This window comes from Podarcis cretensis, assembly GCF_951804945.1.
Source record: "Podarcis cretensis genome assembly, chromosome: 7".
Classification (NCBI taxonomy): Eukaryota; Metazoa; Chordata; class Lepidosauria; order Squamata; family Lacertidae; genus Podarcis; species Podarcis cretensis.
Window position 1 is genome coordinate 46,145,438 of NC_137176.1, and position 21,537 is coordinate 46,166,974.

The 21,537-nt window shown below is 42.0% G+C and overlaps 1 long non-coding RNA gene across 1 annotated transcript; it reads right to left on the reverse strand.

Annotated features, from left to right (window-relative positions):
- Window positions 1-3,507: 3,507 nt before the first annotated feature.
- LOC307219518 lies at window positions 3,508-19,767 on the reverse strand. Its single transcript, XR_013840464.1, has 3 exons — window positions 19,435-19,767; window positions 11,085-11,159; window positions 3,508-3,581 (listed from the first exon to the last, which is right to left on the reverse strand). It is a non-coding gene; the product is annotated as an uncharacterized lncRNA (long non-coding RNA).
- Window positions 19,768-21,537: the final 1,770 nt, after the last annotated feature.

A 21,537-nucleotide genomic window follows, 5' to 3' on the forward strand; every position in this document is an offset into this window, starting at 1 on the left:
AGAGGGGAAGGTGCGCACGCCTTCCCCTCTGTCCCCTCTTTTGAAGCAAGGGGCGGAGGGGAGAAGATCGCTTCTCCCCGTTGCCGCCCCTTGGTTCAAAAGGGGTCCGGGGACAGCGGGGAAGACGCACTGCGCTGCGCTTCCCCGCTATCCCCGGAGCTTGCGGGGCAAGCTTCGTTTTCCAAGCAAGCCCATAGGGAGATGCGTCTTGCGAAGCGGCTAAGAAAACGAAAAACTCCTTCGTCTAGCGAGTTTTTCGTCTTCCGAGGCGTTCGTCTTGCGGGGCACCACTGTAATATTATAAGTACAAATGTTTGCTTTCATATTTATTTTTGAAGTCATTGCTATGGCGTATGGCAAAGACAAAATAAATTTTTGTTGATGCTAACAAATGTTTTCCTTATTCCTTATAGAAACTCAAATAGCTTTGCAAAAGTTATTCTCACCTTGAATTGAAATTCATATAAATGGCTTTGCAAATTTGCACAAATACTCTAACGAATAAACATTTTAGTTTGCATCTGAGAGTGCCCTAGACGTGCATTGTATTTGCTTTAAAATCATGTGGCAAAACACAGTAAACTACAGCTTTTAATTGACAGCACACTTTTAGGGCCTTTTTGAGCTTGAGTTTGACATTTCCCTGCCATTTTAGCACAGTTTTGATATCTGTGTTGTGTTGTTTTGCACCATCTACTGTATGGACTTGCCTTTTGTACAGATGAAAAGTGTGGGAATGTTCAGGGAGGCAGGAGAGGATATATTGTTTAATGATATCCTTCCTAACTTGTGTTAGCAAGTTTATATCTAAGCAGAGTTTAAACATTCCCCCTTAAATGCACAGCGGTTTGCTTGTTTCAGGCTAGTTTTAGCCTCTAAATATAGGATTCCTGGAAAGATCCCTTCTTGTCCCTCTTAAAAAGAATAAACATGACAATTTTATTAAAGTAAATATAAAAGTAGTTTACTCACATTCATTCAGTTCACAGTTGGATCCCTGAAGACAGACTTATGTTACAAAAGTATATACACATGTGGAACTATCCCATAAGGGAGTTAGTTCCTAAGTGACTACGAACAAGCAGTCACTTCTCCTCACACATAGAAAAACAAAATGGAAAAGAGCAGAAAGAGAGAGAGGTGTGCTCCCTGCCTTGCTCTTGTTCCCTGGCAGAGAGAGGGCCAGATTATACCATACCCGCCTCTAGTCACATGCAGAGGAAGTTTGTCCCAGCTCAGGAGGAAACAGGAAATTTTCTCCTGGCTGGTACAAAGCATCCCCTAGCATGTCCACTCTAGGAATGTTGTACTTGACTGCTATGTGTTTCACATCCCACAAAAAGGCGGGCTAGAAATCCTTTAAATAGGGCTAGAATATTGCCTTGTGCCACCCCAATCTCTGAGCGGTGTGAGATTCAGGAGTTCCAAACACTTATATGTTTCCTTTTGGAAATGAGGCATAGCAGAGACTGTAGTGTCTTTTTGATGTATGGTTTATTTACGTATACAACCTGAGCCTACGATGGACAGGTTCACAGCACTGACACCCCAAAAGGGTCTTGTTCCTCCCAGAGCCAGAGCCCTGGAGCCAAACAGAAATCCAGCATTGCTCTCAAATATTGCTCTCCTCCTCTTTCTCCACCTTACTGCTTTACTTCTAGATCACATCCCTGCAAACTCTAAACTCTAAACCTTGCTTCATCCTTGTAAGTAGCTGTGAGCTGGGGAAAGGCCCCACCCACATGTCATCTCGCACAGAACCCCTTTTGTTTCCCTTAATGGCCCTTCACCCAGCCTATCACCTCAACGCAGGAAATCAGCCTGGCTTATATTTTAACGCTTGCTGGATCCAGGGTTTAGAAGGATTTTGCATACAGCCTACTCCCTCTACCCCAAATTAATACAGTCGTACCTTGGATCCCGAACGCCTTGGAACTCAGATGTTTTGACTCCCAAACGCTGCAAACCCAGAAGTAATTGTTCTGGTTTGCGAAAGTTCTTTTGGAACCCAAACATCCGACGGGGCTTCCACAGCTTCCTATTGGCTTCAGGAGCCAATCAGAAGCTGCACTTTGGTTTCCGAACATTTTGGAAGTTGAGCGGATTCCGTTCGACTTCCAAGGTACAACTGTAACAATATAGTTTCCTTACTTAAATGGACCAGATTCATCAAACAATGTTTTAAAAATGTTTTGTGAAGAGGTTTGGGCAGCCCCAAATAGAGCGTGTTGCAGTAATCCAAACAGGATGTAACTAAGACATGTGTCGCTGCAGCCAATAGGGTATTTCAAGGAATGGGTACAGCTGGTGCATTAGCTTTAACTGTACAAATGCACTCCTGGCCACCGCAAAGACCTGGGCATCCAAGCTCAGGGCTAAGTCCAGGAGCAAGCCCAAACAACCTGTGTCTTCTGGTGGAGCATTAGCCCATCCAGCAAAGGCTGAATCCCTATTACTTGTTCCGCCTTCTGACTTATGAGGAGCATCTCTGTCTCATCCAGGTTAAATTCCAATTTGTTCACCCTCATCCAATCCATTACTGATAACAGACACTGGTTTAGAACCGATACATCTTCCTTTAAGAGGCATCTGAAAGCATTTCTGTTTACCCAGGCATTTGATGGCTGAAAGATATTATTTCAGGCAACTCAGAAACTAATGGTTGAATGTTTCTTTAACTGTTTTCAGAATGCTTTTCATAATGTTTCATATTATTGGTGTGTTTGCCAGCCTGGGCTCCTTTGGGCATAAAGGCAGGAAATAAATTGAGTAAATAGTAATAATAATAAAGAATAATATAGAGAGCCACAGATTCCTGTTGTAGTAGATGCTGCCCCAAACTCTAAAAAGTTAATACTCTGCTTCATTTTCTAACCATTCTGCAATCAGTTGTGATGCTGCCAGGTGAAGAATACATTGGCTAAATACATTCTTAATGAAATATTTGGCTCTCAGATCTTCTTTTTGTGGCTATAACACAATGTAGAAGCCATCAGATGTTGTCATGGAAACAAAGTTCTGCAAGTGCTTTGTGCAAAACCCAAAACATCAATTACAGTAAGTTATAATATCAAATCAGTACAGATCTAAATGGCCCTTATGCAATTTACTGTCTACACACACACACACACACACAGAGAGAGAGAGAGAGAGAGAGAGTTCAGTTAAGACATTCAAAACACCAAGAAAGATCCTTGAAGTGGGGGAAGCAGCTAGTAGATTTCTTTAGAAAGCCATTGAATGATACTCTAACTTTCACTCTTCTCTGTGATACAATCCATAGTCCTTTCCACAGTTATTTCACATTTTTATTTTAAAATATACACTTGGTGATGGCAGCACCGAGTTTCACATTCATGAGTGATATTTCTACAACACTTTCTCATCTTGATTTGTCTCTTGTGTCTGTGAGAAGCACCGTTCTCCTTTTATCATTATTGGTAACGTTTTGCTGCAGTGGTTTGCTTTAATCCCTTTAGCTCCTGTGGCAGAGCATATTGATCATTTTCCATCACCACTCTTCTTATGGCGCATTTCATCTCTGTTTCTAATGTTTTATCACCACAATTTCTCTTTGTAGCCTTTAAAAAAAAACCCCAACTTTAATAGGAACAATTTATATGTCAGTTTTACTTCTACTATTATGGGTCTTTGAAAATACCTTTAGTATCTTATCCATTGAATTCTAAAAGTAGTGTGGATCCATAGTGTGATACACACGCTCCTGTTTTAATTCATAGATTACTTGGGATCAGCAATACCCTTTGGCCCAGGAAATCTTGTACGTAAGATGACAAGCCACCCCCTCCTTCTTTCACTCACAGAAGCTGATTGGGCTTGGCAATTGAATTTGACTTCATCACTGACTACAGAACAGATGATCAGGCTACCTTGGGGGCAAAGGCCAGGCCAGGCCCTTTGGCATACTAATATCTGTCCTTCAACATCTATTGCTCTCTGCCGCTCTGTCTAATAATAGTATTGGTCCTGAAAACCATAAAAGAAGGAGTTAGGGAGCAAATTTTGCCACACTCTGTCCCTCAAAACCTCACCTGTAGATTGTAGCAGCGGCTTGTTGAGATTGTTCTCAACAAGCAAAAGGAATCTTGGGAAAGCACTATTGTGCTGGAATCCTATACACAATGAACTCTGAGTAGAGTGTATAGGATTACACTGTCAGTATGTTTTAATATATTGGGCATCCCAGTCAGATGGATGGGGTACAAATAATAATAAAATATATATGATGCTCAAATAAAATGAAAACTAAATATTCAGTACAAGGTGCTATAAAAATTGTTTCTGTTATTTCAATCTTTTACAAGATGAAACTAGGGTAATACCTTATTCCGTGGATAATTGAATAAGTTTCCATTTATCAACCTTATGCATTTCTAGTGACATAGTGAGGTCATAATACGTGAATTTTTATTATTAACAGTGGATTGTGCCTCTGCCCATTCCACTTGTCAACCCCTCTGCTATTCCCCCAACAGCCTACAGCTTTCCCTTCCCACCCCATGGAACTATAAAGCTCATTTTTTATCTCCCATCCCCATTTCTGAAGTCACTTTTTTATTCTGCAGCCCACTTTATACCCATTTTCACCTTCACCCCCATGTCCATGCCTCCTCCCCATTGCTTTTATGCACCCACTTTGCACACAAACCTTTGCACACAAACCAGTGTGGTGTAGTGGTTAAGAGTGGTAGACTTGTAATCTGGTGAACTGGGTTCGATTCCCTGCTCCTCCACTTGCAGCTGCTGGGCTTGGGCTTGTCACACTTCTCTGAAGTCTCTCAGCCTCACTCACCTCACACGGTGTTTGTTGTGAGGGAGGAAGGGAAAGGAGAATGTGAGCCGCTTTGAGACTCCTTAGGGTAGTGATAAAGTGGGATATCAAATCCAAACTCCTCTTCTTCTTTCCACTTTCCACTCCCTGTCCTCCCAGTTATGAAGTTACCATCTCCTCCATTCACCTCCCACTTCCATGTCTCCTCCTCCCCTCTCCTATTCCGTGGTCCCCTTTGTGCACACACCTCCAATTGATTTATCTATAGATGTACTGTATCTTTAAGATGAATAGAATCTTAGAGCAAGCCTATGTTAGAGAAGGTTCTGTTCAACTGATGGGTGTTGTACGTATCTGGGTATTTGCTTGTTCATAAAATGCCTGTTCTACATTACTACATTCAATCTAGAACTTGGTGTTAAAGACAGCACAGGGTGCCAAGAGCGTAATGTGTGAAGGCAGGCACTATGAAATATGTGAGGGCTCCACCTCCTTTCTCTCTCCTTTCTCTCTCTCACATGAGGTAGCTGATATCCTACAACTGGTATTCAGAAGCACACAGCTCCCAAAAGTGGAGGTGGAACGTAGCCACTGTGGCTAGTAGACACTGATAGCCTTAACTTCTAGGAGCTTGTCTAATCTTTTTTAAAAGCCATCCAGGTTGAGGGCCATGACGACCTCTTGTGGAAGTGAACTCCCTGGCTTAACTATGCATTGTGTGAAGAAGCACAAATATTCTATCTGTGTCTTTCTTGAACCTTCCAACATTCAGCTTCATTGGATGGTCCTGATTTCTAATGCTGAGGTGGAAGGCTGGTGGTGCTGTTTTCTATCTTCCTTTTCCATGATACACATAATTTCCCCTTTTCTTACTTGCCTTTTCTCTAAACTATCCCCTCTTCCCAGATGTTGCAACCTTTCTTCATGGGGTGGGGTGGGGTTGCTTCACCTCCTTGGTCACTGCATTTGCCTTTTCCAGTTGCACAATAGCACTGCTGAGGTGAGGCAACCAGTTCGTCTTAAAAGGGCTCCTGTAAACAACAACATAACCCTCAGAGGTTTGTGAAGCCTTTCAAAGCTTCTATATTTCTAACTTTTTCCTGGGGCCAATGAATACAGGTGCCACGTGGTTGGATCTTTGCCAGAAAGTGCTGACACAACCTTGACAAAACCTTCCTTGAGGTACACGGTGACCTTTTCCTGCTGTACATCACAGATGTTGTTAACTTTATGGCACTCTACAGCAGGGGTCAGCAAACTTTTCAGCAGGGGGCCGGTCCACTGTCCCTCAGACCTTGTGGGGGGCTGGACTATGGGGTTTTTTTGGGAAATGAACGAATTTCTATGCCCCACAAATAACCCAGAGATGCATTTTAAATAAAAGGACACATTCTAGTCATGTAAAAACACACTGATTCCTGGACCATCTGCGGGCCAGATTTAGAAGGCGATTGGGCCGGATCCAGCCCCCAGGCCTTAGTTTGCCTACCCATGCTCTACAGATTCAGTTTATTAATAATACTCTGTGTGGCTTTAGATAGTATGATCAAATAAGGAAAGTGTGTGTGTGTGTGTGTGTGTGGTACCTCAGCAGTCTTGGCTTCTGGTGTAACTTCAGAACAGGTGAGCTATGTATCTCTTCTACAGAGAGAAGTATAATTGTCTTCATGTCTGGGAAACTTTGGGGCAGAGAAAAGTGCACGAGTTCTCTCTTTAGGTGATGCACAGGGGATGCTCAAAGCAAATGTGTGAATCTCTTGTTCAGCCAAAGGGAACACAAAATCAGAAGCCATACTTGATAAGGTGTAATATTTGAGTATTCAATTACAGTATTCTATTTATATCCTACTTTTCATGGAAGGAACTTAAGGTGGGTCACATGGTAGATTAAGCTAAGAGACTGGCCCAAGGTCATCCAGTAAGCTTTGTGCCTCAGTGGGGATTTGATTCCTGATCTCCCACGTCCTTGTGCAATACTAGTTCAAACGTTGACTTGAAGAACCTGCATGCTAGTTTTCCTTCAGTGCCACTCCTGTCTGTGCTGGCAGAAACAAAGGTGTGATATGATGAGGAAGCTGGGTGCATGCAAGAGACAAAAGAAGGCAATTGCATTAGGACCGGCCATCTGGGCAAGGGGAGGAAGGTAAAGAACAAATGTCGAGAACATCAGCTTCCAGAATGGGGTTGGGTAAGCATATTTGCTCAGAGACCAATATACCCTTTTCAGCACCCCATTCCAAGTGCTGTGCACATAAAGGATTAGCATCTTTCTTCATCTTTGAGCAGGCAGCATGAGACAGAAAAGCTGAAAAACTGAAAAGTTTGACAATGTTCAGCATAACCATGCAACCTTGGACAAGATGCATATGTTCTTCACTCTTTTTAGATTATAGCAAGGAAATGGGGAATTCACGTCAACGTGTATGGGTTGATAAGCCAGAGACTTATCCTTGGTGCACATGTTATGGGCTAAAAGTCTGACATTGTCACTGCATCACTGTGTTTTTGGCATAATTGTATAAAAGCACAGTTTTTCATTAAACACAATGGAATAACCTTGAGTATGTCAGTACAGGCAATTATCTACTTATATGTGAACTCATCTGTTTATAGTCCGCTGTATCTTAATCATGTTTTTGATCCTCTTGTACTTTGCATTCAGCAAATTCAAGGCTGTAGGTTCAAATATCTACTGGCAATTAAGGTCCTTGGAAGGAAGGACTTACATTTCCTGTTCATCTGTATGGCCAAATCTGCCCCTGATAACTATGGATCTTATTTCTTAATGCATTCTGAAAAATGACTCTTAAGAAAACCAGATAAAGTTACATTATATAGCCATTCTAAATTTTTCGTGTTTTCATATTTTTCTGAGTATAGCTCAAATAGTGGATGCATTATTTGGCTTATGCATCACCAACTTAAAACATAGCTTGTTCATTCTTTCCCTCAAACTGGAAGAAAGATGGTTTTGAGGAAAATGCGTCAAATGCAGCATTTCTTAAGAAACAATAGGATAGATATAGATGGTGGTTAACGTGGGTGTGCTGCTTCCCAAACCAACGATGGAAGCACATAGGATGCAGAGTAAATTGGAGTGGGCACACAGGTTCTGGGCAGGTCCACCAAAGGGCAGGATCCCAAATTCAATTTACAGTTGAATCCACAGTTTCATAAACCAAACGACCATTTGATGTTGCTTCTTTACGTCTGAGAGACCCAAGCAGCTTTTGTGTGGCACTGAAAAAAACACCAAATCAGGATGAATGCTCATAAAACAGGTCATCCAGTAGCACACCCTGAATGAAGTACAGTGGTATATCGGGTTAAGTACTTAATTTGTTCCAGAGGTCCATTCTTAACCTGAGGTACCACTTTAGCTAATGGGGCCTCCCGCTGCCACCGTGCCACAGGCATGCGATTTCTATTCTCATCCTGAAGCAAAGTTCTTAACCCGAGGTACTATTTCTGTGTTAGCGGAGTCTGTAACCTGAAGCATCTGTAACCTGAAGCATATGTAACCCGAGGTACCACTGTACATTAAGCTGACATCATTCTGGTGCTAGCAGCACTGCTAACTCTAGAACTGAGAGGACCTTTGGTGTGGGACATTTGGCAAATCCTCACCGTGATTAATCCCCACTTGGAAACCTATGTCCCCACTGTGGAAGGACGTGTGGATTCAGAATTGGCCTCCACAGTCACTTATGGACACGCCATTAAGACTGTGTTCATGGAAGACAATCTTACTCGGCTATGAGTGATAGCCAAAGAAGAAGAAAGATGGGGCAATCTAATGGACAACTGCCCTAAGACTTAGCGCCAGAGGAGGAGGAGGAGCGTATTAAGGATGTCCACACAGCGGCACTCCTCTGATGAACATGGGGCAGCTGCCATTGTAATTGTCCACAGTGTTGCCATAGAGCAGGGATGGGGAACCTGTGGCCCTCCTGTTCAGCCAGCATGGCCAAACCTTAGGTATGATGGGAGTTGTAGTTTAAGAATGACTGGTGTAGAGTATTGTAGGCAACTACAGTTGTGGCTGCCTGGTGATCATTGGATGAGTCAAAAAAAGGGAGACCCAAGGTAGCTGTGTTAGCAGCAGAGGGTCCCCGTGGCCTTTGAACTACCTTTCCCCTCTTTTTGGAATCATAGTGAAGAGCTTAAAAACAAGAATCATGTCTCCATGTCCATATGTATAATGTAAGAATTACTAGCATAGTGCTCACACACACACACTTGCCACCAGCAAATATGTTCCCTGGCACTCACAGGATCACCTCCCCCACTCCTCCTCTGAAATTAGTCTTGAAGGAAACATTTTGTTATAACCAATAGAGTAGGTTGTGGTATGTGCTTGGTGCCCACAACTGTTTCTCCAGTTTGCAAATGGGCTAGTGGGTGCAAAAATATTGGCAAACCACTGGTATAGTGCTTGGCAGAGTGTTGCATCCGATCTGCCTGGAGGTTTTGTATACCACCTTATATCTACTGCTCAACAGCAGTTACATAAATTTAGGACCCAATAATTAATGGGTTTGTAAAATGTTGTTGATTTCCCCACCCATCTCACTCTGACTTCAATTAAATTATATTCTGATTTTTTCTTAAGGACTCCAGGTCTGCATCCCAATTCTCAGATGCATTTAGGAGAGCTTGGTACACGTGTTCCATTGTCCATTAAACAAAATGCACTTTAATTAGGTTTGTAATGGATTCCTTATGTTGTTATTCAAGGTTTTCTTGCCATGTGTTCTCTTGTGTCTTTTCTAAATGGTAAAATATTCATGAAATGCTTATATATTAGAGCAGAAGCAATTCTTTGAAAATGCTACATTTCCATCTGAAATCGCTGATAGACATTCTGGTTTCTGTGAGCACAGAAGAATAAATGCATGACAAAGACACAAAACACCTGGATTCAAATCTCAGCGGAGGCATGGACTCAAAGGTATCTTTGAGCAAGTTCGCTGTCTCTGCTTTTATTTCTTCTCTAGAAAAAGTGAGTAATAAGAATCTTCCTCACACCAAAAAAGATTCAGTTGTAGCTATTTAAGCTAGGGGATGGGAGGGAATGACAATTCTCATCAGGGGTGCCAACCTGAATAAATTGGGGGAGGGCAGGTAAGCCCCACCCTGTATAATGGATCACAAGATGTGGTGCGCGCACACCATTTGAATGGGAATGCCTACCAACTTTGGGGGACCTCTGGCCCCTCAAATATTTTATTGGAGGGCTGACGGGACCTCGGCCCCTAGGAGTTGGCTCCTATGCTTCTCATTGACCAAAGGACCAACAGCTGTTGGAAGTTTGCTCCTTTTTCCTCCTACATAAAACTCCACCAGACTTGGCAGTTGCCCTATGGCTACAGAAGCAAGAGACAAGGCAGCCAGTGTCCCTCTGTTATTGGGCAGAAAAACAATTGCCTGGAGTTTTTCCCCCCTTCCAGCAACGACCCGGGCCTTAAGGGAAGCTGGACACCAACCACTTCTCTGTGCATTTGCTTTCTTATGACTTGGATTCAGTTAAGCACTTGGGAGGCTCCCATCTTTGTTGCCTAAGTTATAAATTATAGTTATAATCCGTGCTATTTTTCTAGAGAAAGACGTGCCGGAACTCACCTTGAACACCTCCCTTCTTCTCTTATATTGGCAATGGCGCCCACCTGAGAGCTGCTGGAACTGAGTTCCGGCAAGGTCCCAGTGAAAAAAACAACCTGGTTATAATGATAAATTAGTTATAAATTAATTATGCATGGGGGGTTGGTGAGTTCCCATTAGTTCCAATGGAAGCTTCCCTTTCAGGGTTAATCGCAGCTTCAGGGGAGATTTTTGCTGAAACCGCTGCAGGAGAGGAAGGGGTTAAAATAAACCTCCCCAAGTATCAAGGTCTGGACAAATACTGCTCTCTTGCACCAACATGCACACATATGCATAAACAAATGGAACTGCATGTGTGCATTTACTGTCACGCTGAGTTTGGTCCAGGCAAAATTTTAGTTTACACTACCTTGTACTGGGACCTGACGTCAGAGCATTTTATTTCATAGGAACACAGGGAGCCGCCTTATCCTGAGACATGCCATGAATACATCTAGCTCAGTATTTGTCTGGCAGTGGCATTCTGGAGTTTCAGGTGAGAGTCTCACCCAGCCTTACCTAGGAGATTGAACCTGGGACTCTTTGCATGGGTTCATTGATCACTGGGGTATCTCTCCCCACCCTTCCTGACCCAAGCCCACTCTGCCCAGAGAAAGTTTGACATACAGAGTGAATTAAGTGAAATACTCACACTGCCCAGGTGAAGGAAGTCTCTAGGTCCTTGGACCCTGGCTTGTGGCAAAGGTCATTTTGTCACTTGCTGTACCTGGGAAAGAACTCCCAAGAGGCAAATTCAATTCAATCATTTCAGAAGCTTAAGGAACTGCCTCTCAAAATTCCATTTGGCTTAGTTTGAGTTGAATGTGTAACTAATACTGAAATTTATGAATAAATTTTCAAAATGGCTTGAGACTATGCATGAATTGAATGAATGGTTTGAGACTATGCATGGGATTCGGTGTTTAAATATATATATATTTTTTTAATAATAATTTTTATTAATTTTCCAAACAAATAATAAGAACAGTATAGAACAGTATAACTTCAAGCTCATCAGTTCATATCCTTCTTTCTTTGACTCCCCCATACCTCCCCATCCCTGCATCCTTGTTTAATAATTCTTTAGCAACCCTTAGGTCCATTGTCTTAATTCCCTTTCATAAAAATTTCTTAAGTTTTTTTGTTTACTGCTGCAATTCTTTACTTCTTACCCCCTGACATCTTAACATTCCTCAATTTTGCAATTATTTTTAAGATATATTTTGAATTTCTTCCAGTCCTCTTCCACTGTCTCTTTCCCCTGGTCCCGGATTCTGCCCGTCATCTCGGCCAGTCCCATAAAGTCAATCACCTTTGTTTGCCATTCTTCCAGAGTTGGTAGTTTTTGCGTCTTCCAATACTTTGCCAGTAGAATTCTTGCTGCTGTAGTGGCATACATAAAGAAAGTCCTATCCTTCCTTGGCACCACTTGGCCCACCATGCCCAAGAGGAAAGCCTCTGGTTTCTTAGGAAAAGTCCACTTAAGGACCTTCTTAATTTCATTATAGATCATTTCCCAGAAAGCTTTAACCTTTGGGCAGGTCCACCAAAGGTGGTAGAAAGTGCCTTCAGTCTCATTACATTTCCAACACTTATTATTAGGCAAATGATAAATTTTTGCAAGCTTGACTGGGGTCATGTACCACCGGTAGATCATTTTCATAATATTTTCTTTTAAGGCATTACATGCAGTAAATTTAATACCGGTGGTCCATAACTGTTCCCAGTCAGCAAACATAATATCATGACCGATATCTTGTGCCCATTTAATCATAGCTGATTTCACCGTTTCATCCTGTGTATTCCATTTTAACAGCAAGTTATACATTTTTGATAAGTTCTTAGTATTGGGTTCCAACAATTCTGTTTCTAGTTTTGACTTCTCTTTCTGAAATCCTATTTTCCTGTCCTGTTTAAACGTCTCATTTATCTGATGGTAATGCAACCAATCTCGAACCTTAGGCTTTAGTTTCTCATAACTCTGAAGTTTCACCCTTTCGCCATCATATTCTAAAATCTCATGATATTTTGGCCATTTAGAATCCATATTAAGCTTTTTTACTTCCCTAGCTTCCATTGGTGACACCCACCTAGGGGTTTTACTTTCCAACAAATCTTTGTATCTAATCCAAACGTTATACAATGCTTTCCTTACAATATGGTTTTTAAAGCTTTTATACACCTTTACCTTGTCGTACCATAAGTATGCATGCCAACCAAAACTATTGTCGTACCCTTCCAGATCCAAAATGTCGGTGTTCTCAAGAAGTAGCCAGTGTTTCAACCAGCAGAAAGCTGCTGATTCATAATAAAGTCTTAAGTCCGGCAGGGCAAACCCCCCTCTATCCTTTGCATCAGTTAAAATCTTAAATTTAATTCTGGGCTTTTTGCCCTGCCAGACAAATTTTGATATGTCTTTCTGCCACTTCTTGAAACAATCCATCTTGTCCACAATCTGCAACGTCTGGAATAAAAACAGCATTCTAGGCAATACATTCATCTTAATAGTAGCAATTCGGCCTAACAAGGAAAGTTTCAACCTTGACCATATTTCTAGATCCTTTTTAACATCTGACCAACATTTTTCATAATTATCCTTAAATAAGTTCACATTCTTGGATGTTAAGTTTACCCCCAGGTATTTTACCCTTTTTGTTATTTTCAAGCCTGTTTCATTCTGAAAACTCTCTCTTTCTTCCATTGTTAATTTTTTTCCCAACACTTTCGCTTTTTGTTTATTCAATTTAAAACCTGCTACTCGACCAAATATTTCAATTAGTTCTAATACTCTTTTAGTACTAGTGTCTGGCTGTTGCAAGGTCAATACTAGGTCGTCTGCAAATGCTCTTAATTTGTAATGTCTAACTCCGACCTGAACTCCTTTAACCAACTGGTCCTTTCTAATCATGTTTAACAAAACCTCCAGGACTGATATAAAAAGCAAGGGGGATATTGGGCATCCCTGCCGTGTACCTTTTTCTATAGGTATTTCTTCTGTTACCACATTGTTTACAATTAACTTGGCCTTTTGTTGGGAATATATTGCACCTATACCGTTTTCAAAACCTTGACCTACCCCCATCCCTTGGAGATTCTTTTTCATAAAAGTCCAACAGATATTGTCAAAGGCTTTCTCCGCATCCACAAAAATCAGAACTGCTTTCCTGTTAATGTCAACATCTAACAACTCCAAAATGTCTATAATGTTCCTCACATTGTCTGACATATGTCTACCTGGGAGAAAGCCTGTTTGGTCCTTATGAATCTCTTCTATCAACACTCTTTTCAATCTTTTTGCCAAAATGTCTGCAAAAATTTTGTAATCCACATTGAGTAAAGATATTGGGCGGTAGTTTTTGACCTGATTCTTCTCAGTCTCTGTTTTCGGTATAAGTGAGATGAAAGCCTCTTTCCACGATTCAGGTGCCTTTTTCCCCTTCAAAATTTCATTGCAAACTTCCTTCAATGGTTGTATCAGCCATTCTTTCAGCATTTTGTAGTATTTGGCCGTCAGGCCATCTGGTCCTGGTGATTTTCCCAATTTCATATTTTGGATGGCACCCTCTATTTCTTGTTCTGTTATTTCCTCATTTAAGATCCTTTTACTTTGTTCTGGAATTTTTGGTAGACCGTATTTTCTAATGAATTCTTCTATTTCTTGTTCATTGATTGGCCCTTGTGCATACAATTTCTTAAAAAAACTTTGAAAACAATTGTTTATCTCATTGGGTTTGTGGATAATTTTTCCATCCATTTCTAGACTTGTTACAGTGTTCATTCTCTGCCTTTTTTTCAGTTGCCATGACAGAAGTTTCCCACATTTATCCGCTGATTCAAAAGTTCTTTGTCTCATTTGCTTTGTCTTCCATTCTATTTGTTGGTTCATAAGCTCCATGTACTGCATCTGGTAAAACTTTATTTCTCTCAAAATCTCATGGGACTTTGGTTTGGACCTCAGCTTCTTCTCTCCTTCTTTTATTTTTTCTAAAATTTTTTCCTTCTTCTCATTTTGTTGCTTCCTCTTTATAGAATTCTGTTGAATTAGGAAACCTCGCATCACGGCTTTGCTTGCGTCCCAAATTATTCTTTTTTCCACATCTGTTTTCCTGTTGATCTCAAAGTAATCTTTTAATGTTTTAAGGGCCTTCTTGTGGATCTCTTCATCCTTTAATAGGGTGTCATTCATTCTCCATCTAAAGGATCCAGTTGTTGTTAGTTTCATCTCCATCTTCACCGCATTATGGTCGGAGCGGGATTCGGTGTTTAAATATTGTGCAGATGGCTAAAGAACGCAGCCCTCTGAAGCAAAACATAGTCTACAAGCCACTTGTGAGGGAACTTTTCCTAGAAAATCCACCAATTAAATAGTCTCATGTTAAAGTCTAAAGCTGAGCAAGTGAATATACAACCATTAAACCATGCTGGCAATATGGATGGTAGCTCTGGGGCTTTGTGTTGTAAATATTGTGAAATGATTTGGCATTTTTTTTTGTAATCCTGTAATTAGAATAGACCCTAAAGGTAGATTTTAATTCTCCAACACAATGCGTAAGCTCGTTTTTATTAAGTATCTTAAGGGTATGATATTCAAGAAAATTAATTAAATGCAATTTAACATGATGTTGGATGGAATCAGTGTGATGCTTTCTGCATTTATCCAAGCAGCGGAAATTTCTGGGGTACGTTTTTATTCAGGTTGGATTTCCTTCGGAAGGAGCTCACATAAAGTCATACTAATGGCCCAGTTTGCTTAGGTTCCTCATCCTATGAGGCATCCAGTTGTCTCCCTCTGCCTTCGTAATAAAATAAAATTCTCTTGCCTGTATCCATCCATCTACCCTCTCCTCCTTCACTTATGGCATTTGATCCAGAGGGTGGAATGGTTGGGCATTAGAGGGCTTTTTTCCCCAGCCGGAATGTGCCGGAACTCAGTTCCAGCTCTTCTCAGATGGGCGCCAATGCCATTATAAGAGAACAAGGGAGGCATTCATGGTGAGTTCCGGCACCTCGTTTTCTGGAAAAATAGCACTGCCATTTGTCAGGGCCTCAGGATTGACAGAAGGCCTGCTGCCCTAACAGAGCTACCATTTCCACTTTGCACAAAATATCTAGGAAGATCAGATGCACCCTAAAAGAAACATTTAGTTTGCCCACCTCATTTCTTCAAGGTTAGCAGGCCTACTGAAGGTGCTGTGTCAGAGGTCGCCTACAAAATCATGGAGCTAGGACTGAAAAAAGCTGGTGCTATTCACAATTCTTCATAAGCCCTTCAGTTATTTTGTCAAGGAGAAAGGGATAGTGTAGTATTTATGTCCATGTTCAACTTGTGACTGCCCCTATGGGATACCACCCACTCATCCCATGCATAGGGTCCAAAAAAAAGTTTCAGTTATGGTACTTTTCCATGTAAAAGACTAGGTTAATAATAATTAAAAATTGGGGTCGTCTTTTACACAGATGGCACATGGGTGGCGCTGTGGGTCAAACCACAGAGCCTAGGATTTGCCCATCAGAAGGTCGGTGGTTCGAATCCCCATGACGGGGTGAGCTCCTGTTGCTTGGTCCCTGCTCCTGCCAACCTAGCAGTTCAAAAGCACGTCAAAGTGCAAGTAGATAAATAGGTACCGCTCCGGCGGGAAGGTAAATGGCGTTTCCGTGTGCTGCTCTGGTTCACCAGAAGCGGCTTAGTCATGCCAGCCACATGACCTGTACGCCGGCTCCCTTCGCCAATAAAGTGAGATGAGGGCTGCTGGTACAGACATATATTTTAGAAGGTGGAACTTTGAAATCCAAATAGAGGTGTAATGAGATAGGCTCATTGTAATCCATTCTGATTAAACTAAAAGGAATCTTCCCTTGTCAGTTTCATCAATAATTTGAATAAAGGTTTTATATTTAGCCTGCAGGGATTTTCCAGCTAGTGAATTAGTTACTGAGACTGAAAGAAGGGTTGTATTCTTTTTCCCTTTTCTGTTAGGAAATCATCTTTAAAGATGTGACTACAGCCTGCTTGTGCATAAAGCTGAAAAGTATTTGCATAAAGATTTGGACAAGTAGCAGCATATTTCTAGAGGGATTCTCTCTTTGTTTAAGTACCATTATTGCACCCCTAAAAGTGCATTTTCCTTTGTTAACATTATGTGTTTGTCACATCAGCTTTACAAAGGAAAAGGTCGCTGTCCTGTATTTCCACAATTACTAACTGGGATGACTAAAGAAAGAAAGTCCTTGGATGCCCACTGAAAATTCTGAAAACAATATGAACGATTTCTTGTTATTTCATTTATGAATCACTTCCCATGAGGCACCCCCAATATACAATATAATAAAAACATATATAGAACAGTTACATATATATGTAATTGTTGTAATGGTTTTTATATAGCACACACACATATAGGTAAAGGTAAAGGGACCCCTGACCATTAGGTCCAGTTGTGACTGACTCTGGGGTTGCGCCACTCATCTTGCTTTATTGGCCGAGGGAGCCGACGTACAGCTTCCGGGTCATGTGGCCAGCATGATTAAGCTGCTTCTGGCAAACCAGAGCAGTGCATGGAAATGCCGTTTACCTTCCCGCCAGAGCGGTACCTATTTATCTACTTGCACTTTGATGTGCTTTCGAACTGCTAGGTTGGCAGGAGCAGGGACCAAGCAATGGGAGCTCACCCTGTTGCGGGGATTCGAACCGGCGACCTTCTGATGGGCAAGTCCTAGGCTCTGTGGTTTAACTCACAGCACCATCTGTGTCCCTTACACACACATATACATGTGGACAAAAGCACATGCAGTTCAGAACAACACCAGAACATACAATCAATAAAAAATACAGGTGCCAACTGGGATAAAGCTTGCCATTTAGAATGCTTGTTGAAAAAGGAATGTCTGTAGCAGGCGGGGGTGGGGGCGGGGATTCCAAAGGGTAGCTGCCACCACCCTAAAGGCCCTGTTCTGACAGCATGAAGAATGACCCTCCTGGTAGGATGGTATCTGAAGAATGCCTTCTCTTGTGGAATGCAGTGATTGGTTGGGTATGCAAGTGAGGAGGCAATCTATGTAGCCCTATTCAGTTGAAAGGGGAAACACAAGTAGAAAGGGGTTGTGGGAGCAAACTTTTAACCCCAACACCATTGTCGTCTCACTTGCGCAGCTTCTGGCTTCCCACATGTTCAGAGCAAATATTTGCCGCGAGGAGCCTGTTGTAGTTGTGTAGGCCTCACTGCATGATCCGGAACTCTGCTCTAAATTGCCAGGGAGCCTAAACGATGACAACAGGCTCCCTGCTGCAGAATGTGCTGGAAGGAGGCATATGACGAGGATGGTTCTGAAAATGCAACCCATTAGTGCAAATTATCACAGAATTGTAGAATTTGGAAGGGACGACGAGGGTCATCTAGTCCAACCCCCTGCAGTGCAGGAATCTTTTTCCCAACAGGGGGCTCTGACCCACGACCCTGAGTTTAAGAGACTCATGCTCCACTGGCTGCACTATCCTGACATTCCCAATGTATTATGAAATCGATGCATAAAAAGTACAATCAGCATCTATCTGGATGTCATGCCAAAGAGATTCTCACATGCTTTGAGCCGAAAGATGCCACCATGCTATTCCAATAAAAGCATGTGGAGTTCCAATTGGATTTGCTCTCCTTATTGCCTTTCCGCAAATTAACACAACATAACACAAATGTGGCTAACCCTTATTCTTTCCCCATTATCAAGAGTGGAAAAACAGAAGGTTTAAAAGGGGTAAATAGCCTACCAGCGAAAAAGAAGCTTTAATACAAATCGGGATTTACACAAATCGTATCACAATACAAGATTCCTGCCCTGACTCAGTGCCTCTACTTCGTTCCCTTTGCCTAGCGTTGCTATGGTGATGATTGAAAGTAAGTTGTTTCATTTTTGTACATTTCTGACAAGAGTATGGAACATATAGGTTAAGTTCTAAGATTTACAAGGAGCCATGACTCATTGTGACGTCACTTACTTACTTTTTTAAAAAAAAGCACGTTTATTGAATTTTTGTAGAATTACATTAGAAAATTTCACCTAATACAGTGCCACAAAACAAATATATATGTAAAACCATAACAAAAACCCACCACTAAGCATGAAAACAACTTGTCTGCTGGTTAAGATACATTGTGAATAAACATAAAAAGAATTATACCGTCATCATTCTCATTATTTGAGGTAGCCCCACATTGCTGTTTTGGATGCAGATGGCCTAGCGTGACTATGAGATTTAGTGATATAACTAACCATACATCAAAATGATCCCATTTTGCCTTACTCTCAATGACTTGCCTATGTTGTAGGCAATGATTAAAATAATATGGATGCGGAATAATAAAATATGAATAAAAAACAGTTTCTGATCCTTTTTGAGGCATGTGACAAACCCATTCTTAATAAACAAACAAAAATTTTTTTGGGGGGTGCAATCCAATCTATATCTTCTCAGAAGTAAATCTACTACCCCTTAAAAAGGCATCAGAAATCTATTTTTTATAAAATGTGTTTTGTATGAGCAGCTTTCAGTAGTAAGAAATATTATTAGCGAGTCATTAGTTTCCGTCCTTGTTCAAAATCTGAAACAGGTTGTTTTCATAGCTCTGTTTCAAATAGCTCTGTTTCAAATCTTTCATATTAAAGCAAAGTGGGGGGGGGGGAATGGTTTGCCAAAACAGAGATGCCTTTAAGGTTATTCATATTTCTTGGGGAAGTAGGGAAAAAAATGTGTCAAAAAATGGATACATCTGAAAGTATCTGCCTTCTGTTTCAGTGTTATCCAGAACAATATCTAAGGCACTAATTCCACAGACAGGGAATTCTGTCTTCGGCCTTTTTTTGGGGGGGGGGGGTGTCTGTTCAGCAGATTGTATGAGCCACTCAGAGCCTAGAGTCCCTTGCACTCTGGGCAAGGCGCTGTATTGGCACCCCCACCCTTGAAAAAAATCTGAGACACAGGTGAGGTTGCCTGAACAGGAGGAATGTACCTGCTTGGGACTGGATGGGGTGCCCACACTGCTGTCTGCCTGGAGGCATCTTTGAGAACCCCTTGTACCTCCTCCGTCAGCGGCAGCAGCAGCAGCAGCAACAGCTTTTCCTGCTTGAGATCCCAACAGATTCATTATGAGGCCAAGGCAGGTGCTGGAGTGCTGAGTCTGGGCGGGGAGTGTCATGGGAGGACTTCAATGCCTGATAGGTGATTTTTTGTGCCCGCCTGCCCCACCCCAAACCTGGGGCTGGTATTACCAGCCCCTGGGTATGCCTCTGGAGCCACTGTGCTGCACAAACAAGTATAAAAGCTTTAAGCTGAGGTAAAAAAGGTATAGTTAAAGCTATGGTTTTCCCAGTAGTGATGTATGGAAGTGACAACTGGACCATAAAGAAGGCTGATCGCCGAAGAATTGATACTTTTGAATTATGGCGCTGGAGGAGACTCTTGAGAGTCCCATGGACTGCAAGAAGATCAAACCTATCCATTCTTAAGGAAATCAGCCCTGAGTGCTCACTGGAAGGACAGATCGTGAAGCTGAGGCTCCAATACTTTGGCCACCTCATGAGGAGAGAAGACTCCCTGGAAAAGACTCTGATGTTGAGAAAGATGGAGGGCACAAGAAGAGGATGACAGAGGATGAGATGGTTGGACAGTGTTCTTGAAGCTACCAGCCTGAGTTTGACCAAACTGCGGGAGGCAGTGGAAGACAGGAGTGCCTGGCGTCCTCTGGTCCATGGGGTCACGAAGTGTCAGACACGACTAAATGACTAAACAACAACAAAAAAGGTAAAGGACCCCCAGTCCAGTCAAATTCGGCTATGGGGTGTGGCGCTCATCTCTGCTTTCAGGCCAAGGGAACTGGTGTTTGTCCACAGACAGCTTTCCAGGTCATGTGGCCAGCAGGACTAAACTGCTTCTGGTGCAACAGAACGCTGCCAGAGCGCACGGAAACGCCTTTCAACAATGTCAGGTCATGTGGCATCGTGTTGGCATTCCAAACTAATAAAGGACATTGCACCAGTGGAATGATAATCGGCTAGCGCCGCTGCGGCTGCACTAGCAAAAGCTGCTGTTGTCACAAGGAGCAAGTCCCAGATTCCCATCCCTGGCGTCTCCAGGCAAAAATTGCTCGGAAGGAAGGGTGTTGGCTCTGTTCCTGTCCCTGGTCCCAGGATGTTTCTTGTACTCAGAATGCCCCCTTGGTAGGGAACTTACACAAAGAGTTACATTGCCCATTTGGGTTTTCAAATTTCAGCGGCTCCCTGTGCAACACAAATATGCAGTGCCCGCCACTTTTTGTTTTTTGTTCTCTGTCATTGTTGTGGTGCCCCCTGCGGCGCCCTTTTGTCTCGGTTTTGCTCCCCTAAATCCACCTGTGGCACATGTTGCCTCCTCTTGTCAAAAGCAACAGCACCTGGCACCTATATTCATGCAAAACTGTGAATGTATCAGCTCAGAGAGATGACTATCCAGGCCTATAGCTAAAATCCTGGTATCTGCCCATCATTTTTGTCCAATCTGCTAAATGTTTTTACACAGGTTCATTTAAGTGTTGTGAGAAAAGTTCATGAAACATTTCAGGTAACCATGAATGTTTATCCAACTGACAGTGATTGACTTAAAGTATAACCCCTTGCTCCTTAAATTTGTAATATTAGCCTACATTAACTCATCCCATGACAGGACAAAAGATCATCTTTTATGTCAAATAATCCCTCCCATTATTTTATGACAATGTGAAATGTCATGACTTTGTTTTGATCAGGTAAAGCAATTGGAGTGTTGGCAGAAAGAGAGACAAGCGTGGCATTTACTCGTGACCACTGGGCTGAGTGTTGGCATTTTCTCCATCGTCAGCACCTGTAGTTATTTTTGTAACATTACACGTCAGTGCAGTTACAGAATGATCTGATGAACAGGCTACAGTAGAAGAACTACAATAGTGTTGTCAATGTTAAAGCCAGACCCAATGATCCAGTGAGTGACAAGCAATGTAGAACTTTCCAGTTCCACTTTGCTTGCTGAGCAAATATCTGGCTACAGCAGGGGAAAAAGAATGTATCGATGTAAAGGTAAAAAGGCTAAAGGACCCCTGGAT